This window comes from Pseudophryne corroboree, chromosome 2 (genome assembly GCF_028390025.1).
Source record: "Pseudophryne corroboree isolate aPseCor3 chromosome 2, aPseCor3.hap2, whole genome shotgun sequence".
Lineage (NCBI taxonomy): Eukaryota > Metazoa > Chordata > Amphibia > Anura > Myobatrachidae > Pseudophryne > Pseudophryne corroboree.
Window position 1 is genome coordinate 882,749,745 of NC_086445.1, and position 26,034 is coordinate 882,775,778.

At 45.5% G+C, this 26,034-nt stretch overlaps 1 protein-coding gene across 1 annotated transcript in view; it reads right to left on the reverse strand.

Moving 5' to 3' along the window:
* The window catches only part of LRRC75A (leucine rich repeat containing 75A), a 585,529-nt gene that overhangs the window by 206,605 nt on the left and 352,890 nt on the right, over nucleotides 1-26,034 (reverse strand). The gene's annotated exons all lie outside the window — the stretch shown is intronic.

A 26,034-nucleotide genomic window follows, 5' to 3' on the forward strand; every position in this document is an offset into this window, starting at 1 on the left:
TTTTCGTACATCTCCAATGTTTGTGGGACTGTGTATACACAGAACAAGCCCTGCGAGATTGCATGCAGTGCTCCAGGGCGACGCTGAATTGTATTGTATACCTCCCAACTTCTTAAAATGGTAATGAGGACTTGCATGCACACGGCATCTATTCACCGCTTGCTTGCTAAGTAGACCAGCGGGTGAGGAGGCCTCCAAAACTCTCTTCCACTGCAGAACACTGCAGCCTACAGATGGGGCGGCGGAATAGTGGCCGATAAGTTTGCGTGTATTTTCTCACTGCACAGCTTTTCGTAGCCACAAGCCTGACTTGCAGCTGTGTATGACTTGGGGGCTGGAGCTGAGCAGAGGGTATTGGGGGGGGGAGCAAAGGTGGTATTATGTAGCTTTGCCTAGAAACTTTGCACTGTCCCTGATAATTTCACTGGCACTATGAAGAATGGTTCGGTACTACTCTTGTATAAGGACATGCTTTACTCATAAGCTAACACAAAATCCCTGGCACGGTATCCACATTAAGGATATAGGGGGAGATGTACTAAGAAATTAAAAGACTGGAGAAGTGAGCCAGAAGAGAAGTTGACCATGGCAACCAATTAGCTGCTCTGTATAATTTTATAGTATGCAAATTATAAATGTTAATTCAATGCTGATTGGCTGCCATGGGCAACTTCTCCACTGGATCACTTCTCCACTTTTTTCACTGCTTAGTACATCTACCCCATGGCATAGAAGTTAACCCTAAGCAGCTGGTTCAATTAAATACTGTAGGTTGAGAGTGTTTGTTTTCTGAAGCTAATCTGCACTGTGCTAACTTATTTGTATGGAACTTACATTACTGTAGGATCCAATGCTTTAGAAGTGACACTTTAATTAAACAGCATTTATTCATATATCATAAAGAAGACCGATTATAAAGCACAATAAAAAAGCTACATAGCGTCACATGTCCCAATTTACAAAGATACATGAAATAAACCTCTGCTAATAAAGTACACATGTATGCAGGCCCGGCGCTACCCGCTCAGCAAAGGGATGTAGTGCAGGTAGGCGCCGGGCAGGAGAGGCGCTTTCACTGCTCTGCATCCCTGCTGTTCCTCCTGCTGCTGCTGCGCCTGTCACACTGACAGGCAGCCGCAGCAGCGCCGGCAGCATGAATCCTTCTCCTCTCTCCCCTGTGACAGTGAGAGGAGCTTCCCGCAGCCCCGCAAACCTTGCCAGCCCTCCCGGATTCTAGCATTACCTCCATGAAAATGCTGGGGGTGGGGCCTGCACAGGAGACGTGGTAGCCGTTCTGCTGTGCGGTAGAGCCAGGCAGTCTGAGCGGAGGCAGTGTCGGGGGAATACCCAGCGGTGCAGCCCATACAGTTAAGCACAATGAGCCGGCAGGCAGGGCTTTACTTCACTGTGGCTGGCCCCGCCCACCACACTCTTGAGTGCACAGCATGTAATGGCCCAGCCCCAGCCTTCCTCTTCCAAGTTCCTGCACTGACCTGCCTTCCCACACTGACCACACTGTCCCGGGGGAAACAAAGCTACAGTAAGTGTGTGTGTGTGTGTGTGGGGGGGGGGGGGGGGGGGGGGTGTACTGGGGTTAATATGGGGGAGGGGGGGCTTTGTATTAAGTACTTTAATGTGGTGATGTGGGTCAAATGAGGGGGGGGGGGTTGTGTATAATCAGTATATGTGTGTATAATATAATATGGTGCAGTGTGTACTAGGTATAATATGAGGGGAAGAGTGGTAGTGTATAATACAATATATGTTGTTGTGTGTACTGGGTATATTATGGGGGGAGGGGGGCTTGTGTTATGTAATATGGTGCTGGGTGCACTGGGTATAATATGAGAGGGGGTTGTGTATAATAGAGTATATTGTGCTATGTGTACTGTTTCTGTTATGGGGGAGGGGGACTGTTTGTGGTAGTGTGCACTGGGTGTGTGTACTGGTGCTATGTGTACTGAGTGTATTATGGGCGAGGGAGGTGGGCTGTATATTATGGAATATGTGTGTGTGTATATATATATATATATATATATATTCAGTAAACAGATACAGGTGCACTGGTAAATCTAGTCCACAGGACACCAGTCCGGGCTCAAGCATGTATGCTTAACAACCGCAGCAAATCTCTTCTTAAATAACTTCGAACTCCAAGAGTAAAATCTTTCTAAAAACAAGGATGAAGAGAGATTGCGCTCATAGTGCAAATCAATTTTTATTACGTAAAACAATATGACAGGACAGGTCAGACAATGATGGTAAGACTCGTACCCTGATCACCCACACTGTGGGCTGGTTACTACATTGTAGAATGTACTTCACAAGGCTAATGCTGCATACCGCCGTCCACTACCCGGGACCATACACTGCGCCTCCAGCTGTGGATAACTCGTTGGGGCGTGGCCTGCAGGACGCTCTATTCTCCATTTGAATTGTTCATTCTGACTGGTCCCATGTAGTAACCAGCCCACAGTGTGGGTGATCAGGGTACGAGTCTTACCATCATTGTCTGACCTGTCCTGTGATATTGTTTTTACTTAATAAAAATTGATATGCACTATGAGTGCAATCTCTCTTCATCCTTGTTTTTAGAAATATATATATATATATATATATATATAAATTTACACAGAGTCCTGCACTAGTGTACAGTGTCCATCTCTTTTCACAAATGTTTTTTTCCCGCTTATAGTACTATAGTTTTCACCTGCCGTTGCAGGACACACCCCTGAGCAGAGGTGAAAGTATGGCGTTAAGAGATTGACAGCCGGTACGCCGTACCGCCCGTCCCGCAGCTGCTATGAACGCTTTTGTATTAAAGTACCCATGTCATAACAGGATGCTGGTTGGCTGAGAATGGCTGTCTCTCAACCAACCAGCGGCCTGTTACCATGGTAACGGCCGCTAACGAGGCGGGGAAGCAGCGCTGTTCCTGGCTTTGTCTGTCCTACATGCTCAGCGTGCTGTCTCATTCCCCTGCTGCATGTGCTACTAGCTCCCCTGGTGTGATCCTTCTGGCTCCGGAGCTCTGGGGATTTGTCTGCGGGGATGGTGCTGCTGCTGCTTCCCACGGTGCACGGCCAGTGTTGAAGGTGAGTGCCTGCATCTGGTCCCACTCTCCCCACTATACCACCAAGAGTTGTTTCTGCTTGCACCACTGCCTGAGTGGCAATAAATACGCCCAAAGGTGGAGCTAGGCACGCTCTTTGGGCTGAGCGTGGCACACCCTCAACAGCGAACCGCGCAAAGCATTCTGGTACCACCTGATATCTCCCTGAAACAAGTTTTCAAAAGTAGGCAAGTATGGTGGGTGTGTGTGTGTGTGTCTATGTATGTATGTATGTATGTATGTATGTATGTGTGTGTTTGTATTTATTAGTGATGAGCACCGGAAATTTTTCGGGTTTTGTGTTTTGGTTTTGGGTTCGGTTCCGCGGCCGTGTTTTGGGTTCGAACGCGTTTTGGCAAAACCTCACCGAATTTTTTTTGTCGGATTCGGGTGTGTTTTGGATTCGGGTGTTTTTTTCAAAAAACCCTAAAAAACAGCTTAAATCATAGAATTTGGGGGTCATTTTGATCCCAAAGTATTATTAACCTCAATAATCATAATTTCCACTCATTTTCAGTCTATTCTGAACACCTCACACCTCACAATATTATTTTTAGTCCTAAAATTTGCACCGAGGTCGCTGGATGGCTAAGCTAAGCGACCCAAGTGGCCGACACAAACACCTGGCCCATCTAGGAGTGGCACTGCAGTGTCACGCAGGATGGCCCTTCCAAAAAACACTCCCCAAACAGCACATGACGCAAAGAAAAAAAGAGGCACAATGAGGTAGCTGTGTGAGTAAGCTAAGCGACCCTAGTGGCCGACACAAACACCTGGCCCATCTAGGAGTGGCACTGCAGTGTCACGCAGGATGGCCCTTCCAAAAAACACTCCCCAAACAGCACATGACGCAAAGAAAAAAAGAGGTGCAATGAGGTAGCTGTGTGAGTAAGCTAAGCGACCCTAGTGGCCGACACAAACACCTGGCCCATCTAGGAGTGGCACTGCAGTGTCACGCAGGATGGCCCTTCCAAAAAACACCCCCCAAACAGCACATGACGCAAAGAAAAATGAAAGAAAAAAGAGGTGCAAGATGGAATTGTCCTTGGGCCCTCCCACCCACCCTTATGTTGTATAAACAGGACATGCACACTTTAACCAACCCATCATTTCAGTGACAGGGTCTGCCACACGACCGTGACTGAAATGACGGGTTGGTTTGGACCCCCACCAAAAAAGAAGCAATTAATCTCTCCTTGCACAAACTGGCTCTACAGAGGCAAGATGTCCACCTCATCATCATCCTCCGATATATCACCGTGTACATCCTCCTCCTCACAGATTATCAATTCGTCCCCACTGGAATCCACCATCTCAGCTCCCTGTGTACTACTTTGTGGAGGCAATTGCTGCTGGTCAATGTCTCCACGGAGGAATTGATTATAATTCATTTTAATGAACATCATCTTCTCCACATTTTCTGGATGTAACCTCGTACGCCGATTGCTGACAAGGTGAGCGGCGGCACTAAACACTCTTTCGGAGTACACACTTGTGGGAGGGCAACTTAGGTAGAATAAAGCCAGTTTGTGCAAGGGCCTCCAAATTGCCTCTTTTTCCTGCCAGTATAAGTACGGATTGTCTGACGTGCCTACTTGGATGCGGTCACTCATATAATCCTCCACCATTCTTTCAATGGGGAGAGAATCATATGCAGTGACAGTAGACGACATGTCCGTAATCGTTGTCAGGTCCTTCAGTCCGGACCAGATGTCAGCATCAGCAGTCGCTCCAGACTGCCCTGCATCACCGCCAGCGGGTGGGCTCGGAATTCTGAGCCTTTTCCTCGCACCCCCAGTTGCGGGAGAATGTGAAGGAGGAGATGTTGACAGGTCGCGTTCCGCTTGACTTGACAATTTTGTCACCAGCAGTTCTTTGAACCCCAGCAGACTTGTGTCTGCCGGAAAGAAAGATCCAAGGTAGGTTTTAAATCTAGGATCGAGCACGGTGGCCAAAATGTAGTGCTCTGATTTCAACAGATTGACCACCCGTGAATCCTTGTTAAGCGAATTAAGGGCTCCATCCACAAGTCCCACATGCCTAGCGGAATCGCTCTGTGTTAGCTCCTCCTTCAATGTCTCCAGCTTCTTCTGCAAAAGCCTGATGAGGGGAATGACCTGACTCAGGCTGGCAGTGTCTGAACTGACTTCACGTGTGGCAAGTTCAAAAGGTTGCAGAACCTTGCACAACGTTGAAATCATTCTCCACTGCGCTTGAGACAGGTGCATTCCACCTCCTATATCGTGCTCAGTTGTATAGGCTTGAATGGCCTTTTGCTGCTCCTCCAACCTCTGAAGCATATAGAGGGTTGAATTCCACCTCGTTACCACTTCTTGCTTCAGATGATGGCAGGGCAGGTTCAGGCGTTTTTGGTGGTGCTCCAGTCTTCTGTACGTGGTGCCTGTACGCCGAAAGTGTCTCGCAATTCTTCTGGCCACCGACAGCATCTCTTGCACGCCCCTCTCGTTTTTTAAATAATTCTGCACCACCAAATTCAAGGTATGTGCAAAACATGGGACGTGCTGGAATTTGCCCTTATTTAATGCACACACAATATTGCTGGCGTTGTCCGATGCCACAAATCCACAGGAGAGTCCAATTGGGGTAAGCCATTCTGCGATGATCTTCCTCAGTTGCCGTAAGAGGTTTTTAGCTGTGTGCGTATTCTGGAAAGCGGTGATACAAAGCGTAGCCTGCCTAGGAAAGAGTTGGTGTTTGCGAGATGCTGCTACTGGTGCCGCCGCTGCTGTTCTTGCGGCAGGAGTCCATACATCTACCCAGTGGGCTGTCACAGTCATATAGTCCTGAGCCTTCCCTGCTCCACTTGTCCACATGTCCGTGGTTAAGTGGACATTGGGTACAACTGCATTTTTTAGGACACTGGTGAGTCTTTTTCTGAGGTCTGTGTACATTTTCGGTATCGCCTGCCTAGAGAAATGGAACCTAGATGGTATTTGGTACCGGGGACACAGTACCTCCAACAAGTCTCTAGTTGCCTCTGCAGTAATGATGGATACCGGAACCACGTTTCTCCCCGCCCAGGATGCCAAGGCCTCAATTATCCGCTTTGCAGCAGGATGACTGCTGTGATATTTCATCTTCCTCGCAAAGGACTGTTGGACAGTCAATTGCTTGGTGGAAGTAGTAAAAGTGGGCTTACGAGTACGACTTCCCCTCTGGGATGACCATCGACTCCCAGCAGCAACAACAGCAGCGCCAGCAGCAGTAGGCGTTACACGCAAGGATGCATCGGAGGAATCCCAGGCAGGAGAGGACTCGTCATAATTGCCAGTGACATGGCCTGCAGGACTATTGGCATTCCTGGGGAAGGAGGAAATTGACACTGAGGGAGTTGGTGGGGTGGTTTGCGTGAGCTTGGTTACAAGAGGAAGGGATTTACTGGTCAGTGGACTGCTTCCGCTGTCGCCCAAAGTTTTTGAACTTGTCACTGACTTATGATGAATGCGCTGCAGGTGACGTATAAGGGAGGATGTTCCGAGGTGGTTAACGTCCTTACCCCTACTTATTACAGCTTGACAAAGGCAACACACGGCTTGACAAATGTTGTCCGCATTTCTGTTGAAATACTTCCACACCGAAGAGCTGATTTTTTTGGTATTTTCACCAGGCATGTCAATGGCCCTATTCCTCCCACGGACAACAGGTGTCTCCCCGGGTGCCTGACTTAAACAAACCACCTCACCATCAGAATCCTCCTGGTCAATTTCCTCCCCAGCGCCAGCAACACCCATATCCTCCTCATCCTGGTGTACTTCAACACTGACATCTTCAATCTGACTATCAGGAACTGGACTGCGGGTGCTCCTTCCAGCACTTTCAGGGGGCGTGCAAATGGTGGAAGGCGCATGCTCTTCACGTCCAGTGTTGGGAAGGTCAGGCATCGCAAACGACACAATTGGACTCTCCTTGTGGATTTGTGATTTCGAAGAACGCACAGTTCTTTGCTGTGCTTTTGCCAGCTTGAGTCTTTTCATTTTTCTAGCGAGAGGCTGAGTGCTTCCATCCTCATGTGAAGCTGAACCACTAGCCATGAACATAGGCCAGGGCCTCAGCCGTTCCTTGCCACTCCGTGTGGTAAATGGCATATTGGCAAGTTTACGCTTCTCCTCCGACAATTTTATTTTAGATTTTTGAGTCCTTTTTTTACTGATATTTGGTGTTTTGGATTTTACATGCTCTGTACTATGACATTGGGCATCGGCCTTGGCAGACGACGTTGCTGGCATTTCATCGTCCCGGCCATGACTAGTGGCAGCAGCTTCAGCACGAGGTGGAAGTCGATCTTGATCTTTCCCTATTTTTGGAACCTCAACATTTTTGTTCTCCATATTTTAATAGGCACAACTAAAAGGCACCTCAGGTAAACAATGGAGATGGATGGATACTAGTATACTTATGGATTGATGAGCGACTGCCGACACAGAGGTAGCTACAGCCGTGGACTACCGTACTGCGTCTGCTGCTAATATAGACTGGATGATAATGATATAAAAAATATATATATATATATCACTACTGCAGCCGGACAGGTATATATTATATAATGACGGACCTGCTGGACACTGTCAGCTCAGCACTGCAGTGCAGACTCCTAAAGTAAGCTACTAGTATCAAGAAGATAGGAAAAAAAAAACACCACAGGTAGGTGGTATACAATTATGGATGGACGAGCGACTGCCGACACAGAGGTAGCTACAGCCGTGGACTACCGTACTGCGTCTGCTGCTAATATAGACTGGATGATAATGATATAAAATATATATATATATATCACTACTGCAGCAGGACAGGTATATATGATATAATGACGGACCTGCTGGACACTGTCAGCTCAGCACTGCAGACTCCTAAAGTAAGCTACTAGTAGTATCAAGAAGATAGAAAAAAAAAAAACACCACAGGTAGGTGGTATACAATTATGGATGGACTAGCGACTGCCGACACAGAGGTAGCTACAGCCGTGGACTACCGTACTGCGTCTGCTGCTAATATAGACTGGATGATAATGATATAAAATATATATATATATATATCACTACTGCAGCAGGACAGGTATATATTATATAATGACGGACCTGCTGGACACTGTCAGCTCAGCACTGCAGACTCCTAAAGTAAGCTACTAGTAGTATCAAGAAGATAGAAAAAAAAAAAACACCACAGGTAGGTGGTATACAATTATGGATGGACTAGCGACTGCCGACACAGAGGTAGCTACAGCCGTGGACTACCGTACTGCGTCTGCTGCTAATATAGACTGGATGATAAAGATATAAAAAATATATATATATCACTACTGCAGCCGGACAGGTATATATTATATACGTATATACTGGACACTGTCAGCAGAATGCGTTTATAGAATAAAAACACCACACGACGATCACAATATACTGGTGGTCAGTGGTCACTGGTCAGTCACACTGGCACTGGCAGTGGCACTCTGGCAGCAAAAGTGTGCACTGTTAAAATATGTACTCCTGCTATAACTGCTCCCCAGTCTCCCCCACAATTAAGCTGTGTGAGCAGTGAGCACTCAGCACAGTCAGATATACAGTATTACATAGATGATGCAGCACACTGAGGGCACACTGAGGCTGAGCACAGATATGGTATGTGACTGTGTCACACTGTGTATCGTTTTTTTTTCAGGCAGAGAACGGATTAATTAAACTGGTGGTCACTGGTCACACTATCAGCAAGTAGTAGTGGTCACTGGTCAGTCACACTGGCACTGGCACTCTGGCAGCAAAAGTGTGCACTGTTAAAATATGTACTCCTGCTAACTGCTCCCCAGTCTCCCCCACAATTAAGCTGTGTGAGCAGTGAGCACTCAGCACAGTCAGATATACAGTATTACATAGATGATGCAGCACACTGAGGGCACACTGAGGCTGAGCACAGATATGGTATGTGACTGTGTCACACTGTGTATCGTTTTTTTTCAGGCAGAGAACGGATTAATTAAACTGGTGGTCACTGGTCACACTATCAGCAAGTAGTACTCCGTCCTAATATGCTCCCCAAAATTAGTAAATCAAGTGTCTCTAGACTCTCTACTCTACTCTAAACGGAGAGGACGCCAGCCACGTCCTCTCCCTATGAATCTCAATGCACGTGTGAAAATGGCGGCGACGCGCGGCTCCTTATATAGAATCCGAGTCTCGCGATAGAATACGAGCCTCGCGAGAATCCGACAGCGGGATGATGACGTTCGGGCGCGCTCGGGTTAGCCGAGCAAGGCGGGAAGATCCGAGTCTGCCTCGGACCCGTGTAAAAAGGCTGAAGTTCGGGGGGGTTCGGTTTCCGAGAAACCGAACCCGCTCATCTCTAGTATTTATGTGTATATGTATGTATGTGTATATCTGTGTGCAGGGCCATAACTAGCATAGAGTGTGTGTGGGCAGAGAGTTCACATCCATTGGCTTGTACGGATCTCCTGCAGCTCAGGGGCCCAAGAGGCCGTGGTAACCCCCCGGCCCTGCATGTAAAGTATGGGAGGGCGCAAATTTATATTTTGCAGTAGGGCGCCGAACACCCTAGCACCGGCCATGCATGTATGTATATTTCCAATACATGACCGCAGGATGTCATTTTTAGATTTACGCATAAGCTGCTTGCTTTCCCTTTTCATCTGTATCTCAGCCCACAATTATTATTCACTTTTCAGTAATTCCCATCTGCCATAAAAGAAGATAAGTGCTTGTTTATAGCACACATACAGGGGTCATTTTTATATGAAATGGAAATTGAATGAACTGCATTATCTTCATAAATAATTAGCTGCAGACCTTGACTTTCAATATCCCTTTGAGCAATTTTTATACATTGGTTGATACTTTTTAAATGTACATGATACGCCTATAATTACCCTTTGCACCCAACCTTAGTGTCTCATTCAAATTCACTGTACCTGCCTTGCTTCTCCATCCCTTATCAGGACCCAGCTTGCTTTGTGCTATGAGCCTAATTCAGACCTGATCACAGCAGCAAAATTGTTCTCTAATGGCCGGCCCTGTGATTGATAACTGTGAGCTAAGTGCCTAATGGCCAATATGGCCCAATGATGACCATGTATATTGAAATTTGCATGCATTAAGTACCAAATGTTATTATGGTTTAATTATTACCATGTATACAGAAGTTTGTGTAGCAATTTGCCTCTCTGAAGGTAACACTAATATACCTATGTTTGCACCTTATCTTTCCAGTGCAGCTGTTGTTAGTAACTTTTTAATCTTTTCTATACTTGCCACGCTTCACCCTATAGAATTTTTCTCACATGATTACACTACTTTTGCTGGGCATGGCATGTAAACACATGCCTCTATTCACTTTATCATTTTCTGTCACAGACAGGCTTTCCCGGCGCCTGCTACAGTTTGTGCACGTTGCCTAGCAACGCAACACGTCACTGGTGAGCCGCTCACGTGACTCACCCGGAAGTCCCGGACACAGACGCCGGGAACACCTCTCTTCTGTACTTCACGCTACTTAACAGGTGAGTGTTTCTTTGTTTGGTTTGGTTATTTTCTCTTTCACAGCACCAGGGTTTACTTACCTGAAGAAAAGGCTGCCATGCCTTGAAACGTCGTAAGATACCTGCTTCTTGTTTTTTCTTGTTTTGTTTGACACGATGCATTTTTGATGTCACTATGTTTTAAATATATATAACCTTTTTTGCTTAAGTCCATGGAGTGCCGCCTTATTTCCTTCGCTGCTAACACCTGAGCCACAGGTGGGGCAGGATATCTCCTCTATATATATATATATATATAGAGAGAGAGAGAGAGAGCGAGCGAGACGGGCGGCACTCCGCGGATTAAAAAAATACAGCAGCTAGACAAGCTTAATTTCAAAGTTTCAGGTGCTACTTTATTGGCACCTTTCGTCAGGATACAAACATAAGGGACAAAACATACTTATATAGATCCCAATGCCCAGAACCAAATCGCAATCCCCACCTACTTCCGGTCTCGGGCACCGCCGCATCACACGCCGGCCCGCAGCAGGAAACTATCACCATAGCAACACACCAACGTTGCTAGAGACCTCAGTGCGCCGGGCTTCCCGTCCACGGCACGCCCCCGGAAGCGCATCGGCCTGCGTCCTCCAATCGGCGGCCGGGAGAGGGGCCCGTAACCAAGGCAACATAAACAAAAAACGAACATACTGACTGCCTAACTTTAAAGAAGTCACAATAATCAATCTGAATCTAGCACAGAGAAATAACATTCCAAAAAAAGGCTAATTCAACCTAACAGCAAGACTACAAATGATATAATGATTAGTCTAGTCATGATCTTAATCATGATTGTTATAAACAAGGCCCCTAGCTAAGTTATATAAGGATCACATTACCAAGTCAATCTATTATAGCTAAATTGGTAACAATAACTACCACAATCAAATCTAGTATTGCAGCATATTAAACATAGCAAAGATAATCATACTTCATAATCTATTAGTAGAGAATAAACCTAGCTATGTATAAATTCATCATAAAAAACATAGAAAAGATACATTTTCATTGAGGTCCGCCGGTGAGATGGTATTGAGATCAAAAATCCATCGCGCCTCCAGTTGTAATAGCTTCTTGTCACGATCACCCCCTCTCGCCATTGGGGGGACGTGATCAACCAATTTATAGCGCAAAGTTGCCATGCTATGGCCTGCTTCCCTGAAATGACGCGCCACCGGTTGCTCAGTAGGTTTTCCTTCTAAAGCCATTCTGATGGCGGATCTATGTTGTGCTGCTCGTTCCCGGAAGGCACACACAGTTTTGCCTATATATGCCAGCCCGCATGGGCATTTAATAATATAAACTACAAACTTCGAAGTGCATGTCAGTACATGCTTAATAGCAATCTTTCTTCCGGAGTGAGGATGAAGCACTGAAGATCCAACTTCCAGGTATCTGCACGTCGTGCACCCTGTACATTTGTAAGAACCCGGAGGTTTACTTAGAAAATGTGATCTGAGTTCTCTTTGTGGTGAAACTATATCTGTATGGACTAGCCAGTCTTTCAAGTTTTTTCCTCTCCGATGACACTTAAGTAGAGCGCTGTCATTTAATGCAGGAATGGTCTTATCAGAACTCACAATTGGCCACAATAAATTGGCATTTTTCTTGATGACATTACTGGCCGTCGTGTAAGTAGTTACTAATGGTAATACTTTTCGTGCAGCTTTTGTTTTTCTTAATAAACATTGCTCACGTGGCACAGCAAGAGCTTTTTCCTTTGCTTTAATGAGATCATCCCTTCTATATCCCCTCTGGAGGAACTTGACCATCATATCATCAATTTCTTTCTCTGCATCCATGATATTACTTGAAATTCGTCTCGCTCTCAAAAACTGGGAATAAGGAAGTCCTTTTTTCATAGCTACTGGATGAAAGCTGTTTGCATGGAGTAATGTGTTCTTGTCCGTGGATTTGTGATACATGGATGTCACCAGCCCAGTACTGTTCCTTGTAATTTGAACATCCAAATAATGGATCGTGTCAGTACTCACATCATAAGTGAATTTGATGTTGTTGTCCATTTGATTAATTAATGTCATGTGTTTCACAAAATCCTCTTGTTTACCAGCCCAAATTATGAGCAGGTCATCAATGTAGCGTAAAAAGAGGGTCACATCATTGGCGAAGGGTACATTCTCCAAGAATAACTTTTTCTCGACTGACAGCATATACGCGTTAGCAAACGCTGGGGCCACGTTGCTCCCCATAGCACACCCCAAGCGTTGTAGATAAAACACCCCGTCAAACAGGAAAAAAATTTGTGTTAAAGTTTTCTCCAACAATAGCAGAAAAAATTCTATGTCAGGACCTTTGTAATGGGGGTTGTCCATCAAAAGTTGTCTCATCAGGTCACAAGAGCATTTACTCAAGACCAATAATCTCCAGGACGCCCAATAATCTCGGTTCGGGGATCTCTGTATAATGTGATATCTAGATATCTTGACTTCTATTTACAACCTGTGATTCAAGCAGAACCATCTGTACTTATGGACACTACACAGCTTTTACTTCGTCTTCAAGAATGTGCACAGTTACCTGATGAATGTGTTCTAGCCAGTATAGATGTGGTAAGTCTATACACCAATATACCACACAAGGAGGGAATTTCCTCGATGAGACAACTTTTGATGCACAACCCCCATTACAAAGGTCCTGACATAGAATTTTTTCTGCTATTGTTGGAGAAAACTTTAACACGAAATTTTTTCCTGTTTGACGGGGTGTTTTATCTGCAACGCTTGGGGTGTGCTATGGGGAGCAACGTGGCCCCAGCGTTTGCTAACGCGTATATGCTGTCAGTCGAGAAAAAGTTATTCTTGGAGAATGTACCCTTCGCCAATGATGTGACCCTCTTTTTACGCTACATTGATGACCTGTTCATAATTTGGGCTGGTAAACAAGAGGATTTTGTGAAACACATTACATTAATTAATCAAATGGACAACAACATCAAATTCACTTATGATGTGAGTACTGATACGATCCATTATTTGGATGTTCAAATTACAAGAAACAGTACTGTGCTGGTGACATCCATGTATCACAAATCCACGGACAAGAACACATTACTCCATGCAAACAGCTTTCATCCAGTAGCTATGAAAAAAGGACTTCCTTATTCCCAGTTTTTGAGAGCGAGACGAATTTCAAGTAATATCATGGATGCAGAGAAAGAAATTGATGATATGATGGTCAAGTTCCTCCAGAGGGGATATAGAAGGGATGATCTCATTAAAGCAAAGGAAAAAGCTTTTGCTGTGCCACGTGAGCAATGTTTATTAAGAAAAACAAAAGCTGCACGAAAAGTATTACCATTAGTAACTACTTACACGACGGCCAGTAATGTCATCAAGAAAAATGCCAATTTATTGTGGCCAATTGTGAGTTCTGATAAGACCATTCCTGCATTAAATGACAGCGCTCTACTTAAGTGTCATCGGAGAGGAAAAAACTTGAAAGACTGGCTAGTCCATACAGATATAGTTTCACCACAAAGAGAACTCAGATCACATTTTCTAAGTAAACCTCCGGGTTCTTACAAATGTACAGGGTGCACGACGTGCAGATACCTGGAAGTTGGATCTTCAGTGCTTCATCCTCACTCCGGAAGAAAGATTGCTATTAAGCATGTACTGACATGCACTTCGAAGTTTGTAGTTTATATTATTAAATGCCCATGCGGGCTGGCATATATAGGCAAAACTGTGTGTGCCTTCCGGGAACGAGCAGCACAACATAGATCCGCCATCAGAATGGCTTTAGAAGGAAAACCTACTGAGCAACCGGTGGCGCGTCATTTCAGGGAAGCAGGCCATAGCATGGCAACTTTGCGCTATAAATTGGTTGATCACGTCCCCCCAATGGCGAGAGGGGGTGATCGTGACAAGAAGCTATTACAACTGAAGGCGCGATGGATTTTTGATCTCAATACCATCTCACCTGCGGGCCTCAATGAAAATTTATCTTTTCTATGTTTTTTATGATGAATTTATACATAGCTAGGTTTATTCTCTGCTAATAGATTATGAAGTATGATTATCTTCGCTATGTTTAATATGCTGCAATACTAGATTTGATTGTGGTAGTTATTGTTACCAATTTAGCTATAATAGATTGACTTGGTAATGTGATCCTTATATAACTTAGCTAGGGGCCTTGTTTCTAACAATCATGTATGTGATGTATGATTAAGATCATGACTAGACTAATCATTATATCATTTGTAGTCTTGCTGTTAGGTTGAATTAGCCCTTTTTTGGAATGTTATTTCTCTGTGCTAGATTCAGATTGATTATTGTGACTTCTTTAAAGTTAGGCAGTCCGTATGTTCGTTTTTTGTTTTTGTTTATGTTGCCTTGGTTACGGGCCCCTCTCCCGGCCGCCGATTGGAGGACGCAGGCCGATGCGCTTCCGGGGGCGTGCCGTGGACGGGAAGCCCGGCGCACTGAGGTCTCTAGCAACGTTGGTGTGTTGCTATGGTGATAGTTTCCTGCTGCGGGCCGGCGTGTGACGCGGCGGTGCCCGCGACCGGAAGTAGGTGGGGATTGTGATTTGGTTCTGGGCATTGGGATCTATATAAGTATGTTTTGTCCCTTATGTTTGTATCCTGACGAAAGGTGCCAATAAAGTAGCACCTGAAACGTTGAAATTAAGCTTGTGTAGCTGCTGTATTTTTTGAATCCGTGGAGTGCCGCCCGTCTCGCTCTCTCTCTACATGTTCCTTCTGGATCGTGGGAAGGCACCCAGGTATTTAACATAAAATTACATGGAGTGCCGGTCATTGTGGATTTATATATATATATATATATATATATATATATATATATATATATATATATGTACACAGTATCTCAGAAATGCCATAGAAACAGTGATAACCAGTATATATTAGAGATGTGCACTTGAAATTTTTCGGGTTTTGTGTTTTGGTTTTGGGTTCGGTTCCGCGGCCGTGTTTTGGGTTCGACCGCGTTTTGGCAAAACCTCACCGAATTTTTTTTGTCGGATTCGGGTGTGTTTTGGATTCGGGTGTTTTTTTCAAAAAACACTAAAAAACAGCTTAAATCATAGAATTTGGGGGTCATTTTGATCCCAAAGTATTATTAACCTCAAAATCCATAATTTCCACTCATTTTCAGTCTATTCTGAATACCTCACACCTCACAATATTATTTTTAGTCCTAAAATTTGCACCAAGGTCGCTGGATGACTAAGCTAAGCGACCCTAGTGGCCGACACAAACACCGGGCCCATCTAGGAGTGGCACTGCAGTGTCACGCAGGATGGCCCTTCCAAAAAACACTCCCCAAACAGCACATGACGCAAAGAAAAAAAGAGGCGCAATGAGGTAGCTGTGTGAGTAAGATAAGCGACCCTAGTGGCCGGCACAAACACCGGGCCCATCTAGGAGTGGCACTGCAGTGTCACGCAGGATGGCCCTTCCAAAAAACACTCCCCAAACAGCACATGACGCAAAGAAAAAAAGAGGCGCAATGAGGTAGCTGTGTGAGTAAGATAAGCGACCCTAGTGGCCGACACAAACACCGGGCCCATCTAGGAGTGGCACTGCAGTGTCACGCAGGATGGCCCTTCCAAAAAACACTCCCCAAACAGCACATGACGCAAAGAAAAAAAGAGGCGCAATGAGGTAGCTGTGTGAGTAAGCTAAGCGACCCTAGTGGCCGACACAAACACCTGGCCCATCTAGGAGTGGCACTGCAGTGTCACGCAGGATGGCCCTTCCAAAAAACACTCCCCAAACAGCACATGACGCAAAGAAGAAAAAAAGAGGCGCAATGAGGTAGCTGTGTGAGTAAGATAAGCGACCCTAGTGGCCGACACAAACACCGGGCCCATCTAGGAGTGGCACTGCAGTGTCACGCAGGATGGCCCTTCCAAAAAACACTCCCCAAACAGCACATGACGCAAATAAAAATGAAAGAAAAAAGAGGTGCAAGATGGAATTGTCCTTGGGCCCTCCCACCCACCCTTATGTTGTATAAACAGGACATGCACACTTTAACCAACCCATCATTTCAGTGACAGGGTCTGCCACACGACTGTGACTGAAATGACGGGTTGGTTTGGACCCCCACCGAAAAAGAAGCAATTAATCTCTCCTTGCACAAACTGGCTCTACAGAGGCAAGATGTCCACCTCATCATCATCCTCCGATATATCACCGTGTACATCCCGCTCCTCACAGATTATCAATTCGTCCCCACTGGAATCCACCATCTCAGCTCCCTGTGTACTTTGTGGAGGCAATTGCTGCTGGTCAATGTCTCCACGGAGGAATTGATTATAATTCATTTTAATGAACATCATCTTCTCCACATTTTCTGGAAGTAACCTCGTACGCCGATTGCTGACAAGGTGAGCGGCGGCACTAAACACTCTTTCGGAGCACACACTTGTGGGAGGGCAACTTAGGTAGAATAAAGCCAGTTTGTGCAAGGGCCTCCAAATTGCCTCTTTTTCCTGCCAGTATAAGTACGGACTGTCTGACGTGCCTACTTGGATGCGGTCACTCATATAATCCTCCACCATTCTTTCAATGGTGACAGAATCATATGCAGTGACAGTAGACGACATGTCCGTAATCGTTGTCAGGTCCTTCAGTCCGGACCAGATGTCAGCATCAGCAGTCGCTCCAGACTGCCCTGCATCACCGCCAGCGGGTGGGCTCGGAATTCTGAGCCTTTTCCTCGCACCCCCAGTTGCGGGAGAATGTGAAGGAGGAGATGTTGACAGGTCGCGTTCCGCTTGACTTGACAATTTTGTCACCAGCAGGTCTTTGAACCCCAGCAGACTTGTGTCTGCCGGAAAGAGAGATCCAAGGTAGGTTTTAAATCTAGGATCGAGCACGGTGGCCAAAATGTAGTGCTCTGATTTCAACAGATTGACCACCCGTGAATCCTTGTTAAGCGAATTAAGGGCTGCATCCACAAGTCCCACATGCCTAGCGGAATCGCTCCCTTTTAGCTCCTCCTTCAATGCCTCCAGCTTCTTCTGCAAAAGCCTGATGAGGGGAATGACCTGACTCAGGCTGGCAGTGTCTGAACTGACTTCACGTGTGGCAAGTTCAAAAGGTTGCAGAACCTTGCACAACGTTGAAATCATTCTCCACTGCGCTTGAGACAGGTACATTCCACCTCCTATATCGTGCTCAATTGTATAGGCTTGAATGGCCTTTTGCTGCTCCTCCAACCTCTGAAGCATATAGAGGGTTGAATTCCACCTCGTTACCACTTCTTGCTTCAGATGATGGCAGGGCAGGTTCAGGCGTTTTTGGTGGTGCTCCAGTTTTCTGTACGTGGTGCCTGTACGCCGAAAGTGTCCCGCAATTCTTCTGGCCACCGACAGCATCTCTTGCACGCCCCTCTCGTCTTTTAAAAAATTCTGCACCACCAAATTCAAGGTATGTGCAAAACATGGGACGTGCTGGAATTTGCACATATTTAATGCACACACAATATTGCTGGCGTTGTCCGATGCCACAAATCCACAGGAGAGTCCAATTGGGGTAAGCCATTCCGCGATGATCTTCCTCAGTTGCCGTAAGAGGTTTTCAGCTGTGTGCGTATTCTGGAAACCGGTGATACAAAGCGTAGCCTGCCTAGGAAAGAGTTGGCGTTTGCGAGATGCTGCTACTGGTGCCGCCGCTGCTGTTCTTGCGGCGGGAGTCCATACATCTACCCAGTGGGCTGTCACAGTCATATAGTCCTGACCCTGCCCTGCTCCACTTGTCCACATGTCCGTGGTTAAGTGGACATTGGGTACAGCTGCATTTTTTAGGACACTGGTGACTCTTTTTCTGAGGTCTGTGTACATTTTCGGTATCGCCTGCCTAGAGAAATGGAACCTAGATGGTATTTGGTACCGGGGACACAGTACCTCCAACAAGTCTCTAGTTGGCTCTGCAGTAATGATGGATACCGGAACCACGTTTCTCACCACCCAGGATGCCAAGGCCTCAGTTATCCGCTTTGCAGCAGGATGACTGCTGTGATATTTCATCTTCCTCGCAAAGGACTGTTGGACAGTCAATTGCTTGGTGGAAGTAGTAAAAGTGGTCTTACGAGTACGACTTCCCCTCTGGGATGACCATCGACTCCCAGCAGCAAACAGCAGCGCCAGCAGCAGTAGGCGTTACACGCAAGGATGCATCGGAGGAATCCCAGGCAGGAGAGGACTCGTCAGAATTGCCAGTGACATGGCCTGCAGGACTATTGGCATTCCTGGGGAAGGAGGAAATTGACACTGAGGGAGTTGGTGGGGTGGTTTGCGTGAGCTTGGTTACAAGAGGAAGGGATTTACTGGTCAGTGGACTGCTTCCGCTGTCGCCCAAAGTTTTTGAACTTGTCACTGACTTATTATGAATGCGCTGCAGGTGACGTATAAGGGAGGATGTTCCGAGGTGGTTAACGTCTTTACCCCTACTTATTACAGCTTGACAAAGGCAACACACGGCTTGACAAATGTTGTCCGCATTTCTGGTGAAATACTTCCACACCGAAGAGCTGATTTTTTTGGTATTTTCACCAGGCATGTCAACGGCCCTATTCCTCCCACGGACAACAGGTGTCTCCCCGGGTGCCTGACTTAAACAAACCACCTCACCATCAGAATCCTCCTTGTCAATTTCCTCCCCAGCGCCAGCAACACCCATATCCTCCTCATCCTGGTGTACTGCAACACTGACATCTTCAATCTGACTATCAGGAACTGGACTGCGGGTGCTCCTTCCAGCACTTGCAGGGGGCGTGCAAATGGTGGAAGGCGCATGCTCTTCACGTCCAGTGTTGGGAAGGTCAGGCATCGCAACCGACACAATTGGACTCTCCTTGTGGATTTGGGATTTGGAAGAACGCACAGTTCTTTGCGGTGCTTTTGCCAGCTTGAGTCTTTTCAGTTTTCTAGTGAGAGGCTGAGTGCTTCCATCCTCATGTGAAGCTGAACCACTAGCCATGAACATAGGCCAGGGCCTCAGCCGTTCCTTGCCACTCCGTGTGGTAAATAGCATATTGGCAAGTTTACGCTTCTCCTCCGACAATTTTATTTTAGATTTTGGAGTCCTTTTTTTACTGATATTTGGTGTTTTGGATTTTACATGCTCTGTACTATGACATTGGGCATCGGCCTTGGCAGACGACGTTGCTGGCATTTCATCGTCTCGGCCATGACTAGTGGCAGCAGCTTCAGCACGAGGTGGAAGTGGATCTTGATCTTTCCCTAATTTTGGAACCTCAACATTTTTGTTCTCCATATTTTAATAGGCACAACTAAAAGACACAGAGGTAGCTACAGCCGTGGACTACCGTACTGTGTCTGCTGCTAATATAGACTGGATGATAATGAGATGAAATCAATATATATATATATATAATATCACTAGTACTGCAGCCGGACAGGTATATAATATATATTTATTATGTACTAATGACTGATGACGGACCTGCTGGACACTGTCAGCTCAGCAGCACCGCAGACTGCTACAGTAAGCTACTATAGTAGTATGTATCAAGAAGAAAAAAAAAAAACCACGGGTAGGTGGTATACAATTATGGATGGACCAGCGACTGCCGACACAGAGGTAGCTACAGCCGTGGACTACCGTACTGTGTCTGCTGCTAATATAGACTGGATGATAATGAGATGAAATATATATATATATATATATATATATATAATATCAAACTAGTACTGCAGCCGGACAGGTATATAATATATATTTATTATGTACTAATGACTGATGACGGACCTGCTGGACACTGTCAGCTCAGCAGCACCGCAGACTGCTACAGTAAGCTACTATAGTAGTATGTATCAAGAAGAAAGAAAGAAAAAAAACCACGGGTAGGTGGTATACAATTATGGATGGACCAGGGACTGCCGACACAGAGGTAGCTACAGCCGTGGACTACCGTACTGTGTCTGCTGCTAATATAGACTGGATGATAATGAGATGAAATCAATATATATATATATAATATCACACTAGTACTGCAGCCGGACAGGTATATAATATATATTTATTATGTACTAATGACTGATGACGGACCTGCTGGACATTGTCAGCTCAGCAGCACCGCAGACTGCTACAGTAAGCTACTATAGTAGTATGTATCAAGAAGAAAGAAAAAAAAAAACCACGGGTAGGTGGTATACAATTATGGATGGACCAGCGACTGCCGACACAGAGGTAGCTACAGCCGTGGACTACCGTACTGTGTCTGCTGCTAATATAGACTGGATGATAATGAGATGAAATCAATATATATATATATATATAATATCACTAGTACTGCAGCCGGACAGGTATATAATATATATTTATTATGTAATGACTGATGACGGACCTGCTGGACACTGTCAGCTCAGCAGCACCGCAGACTGCTACAGTAAGCTACTATAGTAGTATGTATCAAGAAGAAAGAAAAAAAAAAAACCACGGGTAGGTGGTATACAATATTATATATATATTATATACAATTATATATATATATTATATATATTAAACTGGTGGTGATTATTATAAACTGGTGGTCAGGTCACTGGTCACACTATCAGCAACTTGCAAGTAGTACTCCTAAGCAGACAATCACAATATATATTATACTGGTGGTCAGTGTGGTCACAATGGCAGTGTGGCACTCTGGCAGCAAAAGTGTGCACTGTACGTTATATGTACTCCTGAGTCCTGCTCTCAGACTCTAACTGCTCCCCACTGTCAGTGTCTCCCCCACAAGTCAGATATACATTATACAGTCACACTATCTATCTATCACTTCAGCAAGTAGTAGTACTCCTCCTAAAGTACTCCTCCTAATGCTCCCCAAAATTACTACTGTGTCTCTCTCTACTCTAGTCTCACTCTCTATAAACGGAGAGGACGCCAGCCACGTCCTCTCCCTATCAATCTCAATGCACGTGTGAAAATGGCGGCGACGCGCGGCTCCTTATATAGAATCCGAGTCTCGCGATAGAATCCGAGCCTCGCGAGAATCCGACAGCGGGATGATGACGTTCGGGCGCGCTCGGGTTAACCGAGCAAGGCGGGAAGATCCGAGTCGCTCGGACCCGTGTAAAAAAACATGAAGTTCGGGCGGGTTCGGATTCCGAGGAACCGAACCCGCTCATCTCTAGTATATATGCACAATAATATATGATTTCCTTCCTTTCAAATCAATGGGGTAACATCGGCGTATCTAAATATATTTTGGGGTAAAAGGTAAAAAAGTTCCCTGAACTAATGCATGCATTATTCCATATTCGCTTTCCAAATATCAATTTGTTCCCTTAAAAGTGCATTACCAAAGTAGGACTTTATAGAAGCCCTCTACTCTGCTCCAAAAGCTGTCCATGCAGCCTTTTTTTCCCAGGGCTCTACAGCCCCGACTTAAAATTGTGCAACATTTTGGACTGGAGGACGATAATGAAGCTAACATCTCGGACATAGCGGCTTCTCAGCTGCCTCCTGCTCACACGCCTATTCTGCAGTCATTTCAAAATTAACAACAAATGGATCTGGGAACTTAAGTTCACTATATAGAGTACACACTACTCAATGGCCCTCATTCCGAGTTGTTCACTCGCTAGCTGCTTTTAGCAGCATTGCAAACGCTAGGCCGCCGCCCTCTGGGAGTGTATCTTAGCTTAGCAGAATAGCGAACGAAAGATTAGCAGAATTGCTACTAAATAATTCTTTGCAGTTTCTGAGCAGCTCCAGACCTACTCACAGATTGCGATCAGCTCAGTCCGTTTAGTTCCTGGTTTGACGTCACAAACACACCCTGCGTTCGGCCAGTCACTCCCCTGTTTCTCCAGACACTCCCACGTTTGTCCCTGGCACGCCTGCGTTTTTTAGCACACTCCCGGAAAACGCTCAGTTACCACCCAGAAACGCCCCTTTCCTGTCAATCATTTACCGATTAGCAGTGCGACTGAAAATCGTCGCTCGAACACCAGCAAATCTACTAAGTTTTGTGTAAAATAACTTAGCGCATGCGCTCTACGTACCATGCGCATGCGCAGTTAGCAACAAATCGCAGCATAACAAAAATCGGCAACGAGCGAACAACTCAGTTCTAAACGATGTCTTTGATTCCAAACTATTTCACTGATAGTGTCTATGTACACTATGGGCCTCATTCAGCATCAGTGCGAATAATTGCGCAATGAGCGACTATCAGCACACTGCGCATGCGTACACAACCAAACAGAAGACAGTGCGCATGCGCCGAGTCTGGTTTTCGTGATCATACATAGGTCTCTGCAAACACAGTAGCGACTACATGTAGCAACAATAAAAAGGAGTGGTGGGGGCGTGTCAGCGGAATGAGTACGCAATCTCTGCAATGCGGGGCGTGTAATGGGTGTTACAATCACAAAATATGCAAAACAGATTGCAGAAATAGCAAACGCTTCAACAACACAGGCTGGGTAGCTAGAGAGCTACCCAGACTGTGGAAGTACTGATGGCAGCAGCAAAAGTTTCGATGGTCAAGCTAATACTTGCTAAATCACAGCCAGATGATGGTGTTTACAGTGATGCAGGGAATGCTGTTTAGTGTGCTTCATGCCTAACCACATAAATAAGATTTTATTAAATTTAGAAAATAACACTTCTTTAAGTACTGTAAGTATGTTGTCATGTGTATGTTCATCTTAGCACAGTGTTGTGCATAACTTATTACTATTGTGAGCATGTTACTTAAACATTTTACATGTATGTACTGTATTGTGTTTACACCATGACCCTTAATGCCTGCCTAACATAGGCCCTCATTCCGAGTTTATCGCTAGCTGCCATTGTTCGCTGTGTAGCGAGCATCTAAAAAAATGGAAAAACTGCGCATGCACCGCAATGCGCATGCGCGGCGTACGGGTACAACGCACATCATACGTTTGCACAGGTTCTAGCGACGCTTTCAGTCGCACTGGCGGACGCAAGGAGATTGACAGGAAGAGGGCGTTTCTGGGTGTCAACTGACGGTTTTCTGGGAGTGTTTGGAAAAATGCAGGTGTGGCCGGGCGTATGCTGGGCGAGTATGTTTACGTCATTACCGTGTCACTCGTCGCAGCAATCATCGCACAGAATAAGTAACTACAGGGCTGGTCTTGTTCTACACAAAATGTGTTTGCAGCCGCTCTGTTGCACAGGCGTTTGCACTCTTGCTATGCTAAAATACACTCCCCCGTGGGCGGCGACTATGCGTTTGCACGGCTGCTAAAAGTAGCTAGCGAGTGATCAACTCGGAATGAGGGCCATTATTCTGACAGAATAGAACAAGAAACAAACCATCCCAGTTTTGTGCTGACATCGATGTATAACAGCTGCACTTTTTCTCGTAATGTTGAGTGAATGTACGCAATGTTGCGTTTCTAGCTATGCGTGCGATGGGAGTGGGTTAGATTTGCAATGGGGTTGTATAATCGCAGATCAGATTGGGGGTTTGGCTACAAATCTTCTCAGATTTGCGATTGCGATTGCAATTAGTGTGCATTCAGTCACAATTGCAATTCATGCTGAATGAAGCCCTATATACACTAGACATCGGGATGAGGTCTGTACACACTGCATTTTCAGAACTTTTCGGAACAATGGTGGTCATTCCGAGTTGTTAGCTCGCTAGCTGCTTTTAGCAGCATTGCAAACGCTAGGCCGCCGCCCTCTGGGAGTGTATCTTAGCTTAGCAGAATTGCGAACGAAAGATTAGCAGAATTGCTACTAAAAATTTTCAAGCAGTTTCTGAGTAGCTCCAGACTTACTCCTAGACTGCGATCACCTCAGTCCGTTTAGTTCCTGCTTTGACGTCACAAACACACCCTGTGTTCGGCCAGCCACTACCCCGTTTCTCCAGCCACTCCTGCGTTTTTACCTGGCACGCCTGCATTTTTTAGCACACTCCCGGAAAACGGCCAGTTACCACCCAGAAACACCCACTTCCTGTCAATCACACTACGATCACTCGAGCGATGAAAAAACGTCGCTCGAGCTTGTGCAAATCTCCAAAATTTTGTGTTAAATTACTGAAAGCATGCGCGCTGCGTACCGTGCGCATGCGCATTTTCCACCTAATCGCTCCGTTGCGAAAAACGGCAACGAGGGAATAACTCGGAATGACCACCCATATCAAAACGGTGTGAACTACATAGTGTGTGCAGCACACGCTATATCAGGAGATGATTCTACACATTTTGGACCGACCATTGGGTCCTGGTGCAGCATACACACTAAACAATTATCAGACCAACGACCCAATATCTGCCAGGTCAGCTAGAAAATTGTATAGTGTGTACCTAGCTTTAAGTAACATGCACAACTCAAATACATCAACTGTAGAATTCTTTAGAACAGTACTGTATATACATTAAGTGCAACTGATGTGATGCGGTCAGCATCCCACTGCTCTGGATGCCGGTGGTCAGGTGACCAACACCGGAATCCTGACACCACTTGGAATTCCAGCGCCGGAACCCCGACCGACAGCATCCCTAATGTAAGTAATGGAGTGAGGGTTAGGGACCAGGGAGGTTGTGGGGGTGGGGGGTGGTTAGGGCTACACACCACTGGGTGGGTTATCCATAGCTGCCACACCGTCACCCCCTGGGATTAGCTATAGCCAGCAACCGCTGTGTACTTAGCCCTAGCCACCAGCCCAGGCGGATTAAGGTAGGGGCCAGGGGAGAGGTAAATTAATTACCCCATCTCCTGTTGGCATTCTAACAGTCGGGATGCTGCGGTCAGTCATATGACCGCCAGCATCCCGATCCACCGGCCTCGCGTATCACACCCCAACTGACAACCACACTAAAATTGTATTAATTCAATCAGCTTTATATCATTATTCAACACCAAGTAGTTATCTAAAAAAAAAAAATGTTTTTTTTTTTTTATTACTAAATATATCTCTTTTGTCTGGAAGTTAGATGACCGAGGAGTTCACCCATACTGCCAGCATGGGTTTAACTTGCAGAGCAGTGACTCATATCAATCACACATACATCTCCTGACTTCACAATAGACTTGCACTGTCTGCAGAGTATAAATTAGCCAGGAGAAGATGTAACCTATCAAGTTGTGAAGCTTTGCTAAGGAATGAAAAATCCCAATGAGAAAACACAGCAAGCGTAGGTGCATAATTTTAATTTCTGACACAGTACAATGAGCAGATAGACTTGTGCACATAATAAGCAGAATAAGAAAGATCTATAGGAATCATTACGGTTGCAGAAGAGTTATTGCTTTTCAAGTAGATCAACCAAAATGTAAATGTACTGCTCTCTATAAGTAATAGTTGTCTAATATACTACAGTTGAAAAGGAGAGACAAGACAAAAAACCCTTGTTTGGGAGCACTCTTTTGTATTAA